Source organism: Notolabrus celidotus, chromosome 1 (genome assembly GCF_009762535.1).
Source record: "Notolabrus celidotus isolate fNotCel1 chromosome 1, fNotCel1.pri, whole genome shotgun sequence".
NCBI lineage: Eukaryota > Metazoa > Chordata > Actinopteri > Labriformes > Labridae > Notolabrus > Notolabrus celidotus.
This window is the reverse complement of record NC_048272.1, coordinates 31783566-31785993: the sequence shown is the minus strand read 5'-3', so window position 1 is coordinate 31785993 and position 2428 is coordinate 31783566. Positions and strand designations below refer to the sequence as shown.

The following is a 2428-nucleotide window of genomic DNA, read 5'->3' as shown; positions in this document are numbered from 1 at the left end:
GGTGGGCGTGGCCTATAGTCACTGTGTTCACAAAGACACAAAGATATTTTACAAGGGTTTCTTAATGCATGACAGAGCTGTGCAAAAACTCATGGACTTAAACAAACAAATGCATTACTCGCAGCTTAGGTTTGTAGAGAATAAAACAATACATTCAGTGTCCGTCAGCGAGTCTGAGAGCTGTTTGAATCAGCTCACACAGCTGTCGACTGAACGTCAAGTTGGCTTTTTGTTGCAGTGTGATGGTCTGTTGAAATCAGGCTGTTGGATACACAACGATGTGTGTAAACTCATCCCGAATTTCACAAACAAACACATCTGTTCCACTGAGGACAATGCAATGTGGCTCTTAATGTCTTACAGACCCTCAAAACACACCTTGAGGACCTGAACTGTCTGTAAAACACACACACAAAAAAGCCTTTGTGTTTGAATAAAAATCTCATTATTTTATCCTGAACAAAAGAAACATAAAATAATCAAAGATGAAGAGATCTTTAAAGACTCCTTGTGGTATCTGACCTGAAATCAGGCTGTCCTCCTGGAGCTTCTCGTTGTTCTGCTCATTCTGGTTTTAATTCTTCAGCTTCAGTTTCTTTCCAGCGAAATGATCTGTGTGTTGATTTGATATGATGATCTCAGAGTGAAATCATCCTGACTTCAGTGAAATAAAATGTTGAATTCATCAGTTTATGCTCTGTTCGTTCAAACCAGAATGCTTCCTCCACAGTTTACAGTCAGTCAGCAGCAAGAGAGGCTTTAGTACAAAATATATTCAACCGTGTGTGTGAGTGTGTGTGTGTGTGTGTACATGTTTGCACTGTATCCCGGACCTGTTATCTGACCACCGTCTCAGTGTGTGTGTGTGTGTGTATGTGTGTGTGTGTGTGTGTGTGTGTGTGTGTGTTTGCATGATAAAGGAGATAATCACCTGTTGCAGGCCTGCAGGTTTCTCACACACACCTTTCTCTTTTTGCTGAAACGTCCTGGCTGAGGTGTGTTTTTAACATTTATGTGACATTATCTGAAGTATTTCTCCTGATGGAATTTAACACTTTACCATTGATTACTTTGAGTCCACAGCTGTGACTTACAATAACCTTCATCAATCAATCTGCAGAATAATTAAATGACTTATTGATTGATTTAGTCAAGAAAACAAAAAAAGAAAGACAAAAAAGTTGATGAAAATTTCAGAGTCCAAACCTAGACTCTCTCTTTATTTAGGGCCTGTGTCCACTGACAGTGTTTTTTTTTTGCATCATAGCACCAATGACCTCAATATCAGAGCCACAAAAGTTTAACTCATGCTCACTGTTGGGGTTAAGGTTAAAGTTTTCTTGCATCACTGTTGCCTCCCTAGGTATTGACCATTACGTCTGTTGAATTTCTTTGTTTGCAGAATAATGACTTTCAGTTGTATGTAGGCTGTGTCTGTTTAAACTGACATATAACCACTCCACCAGAGCAATAAGGAACCAGCACAGGCATGTGGATGTTAACCTGCAAGCAGGACTGAAGGCTAGTGGTGCTAGCTCTGCTAGTGGTAACCATACTAAGCAAACCAATTTGACATTGTTTACCTGCAGACTCTGTGAGCCTGTGATTAGCTGTGTTAGACAAATTTTGCTTATAAATTCAGACTTTTTTCAGAGTACGTTTTTCTAACCTTTAGACTCGTCGATGAGCTGGAATTTAAGTTTCTATTTCAACGACATGGAAATAAGTGACTTCAGAACATCCCTTGAAGAAACTTTAATATTATGAAACATAAACTGGCAGCAACGTCTAACACATGCTTCTGTATGGAGCTCATATTGTTGCAAAACTATTTGCACATGCTTGGTATCCCAGAAGGCTTTGCACAGCAAATCAAAGTTTAGCAAAAAAGGCTAGCAGCACCACTTTTTAACAGCTTTTCTCCTTCATCATCTTATAATCATTAGGGGTGGGACATGATTTTCAAAAGCTTGAATATTCGTTCACCAATTAAAAATCGAAGAGATATTGTGACCATTATCTTATTTTAAAAGTACAATTTCACTGGTGTCTGGTTGTTGTACGTTTTTCCCGCCAGACGGTGGCTATGGAGAGTCTTAAAGCTAGGGTTGGTAGTGTCGGAAAACCAGCATGAATTTGAATGTAGCTTTTCCTCATGACTCCGTCTAACCCCTCCCCTCCTCCCTCGGAGCTCCTCCAAAACGACGCCCCACCTGCTCACATGCACGAGCGCCGCTGATTCTCGACCATACGATCGTGACTGATTCAAAACCGGTCCTCACCAAAACATTATCATAGTGAAAGTTAAAAACACAAACAAAAATGGCTGCTGTTAGTACTCACAACTATCATGCTAGCATTATCCAGTTGTACTAGTGACACGATATCAGGAGAAAAGTTATAACACATATAATACTGTAACAGCTCT

General features: G+C 39.8%; 1 protein-coding gene across 3 annotated transcripts in view; it reads left to right on the top strand.

The window, feature by feature from the left end:
* Positions 1-2428, top strand: part of matn4 (matrilin 4) — a 38839-nt gene that overhangs the window by 7128 nt on the left and 29283 nt on the right. The window lies entirely within an intron of this gene.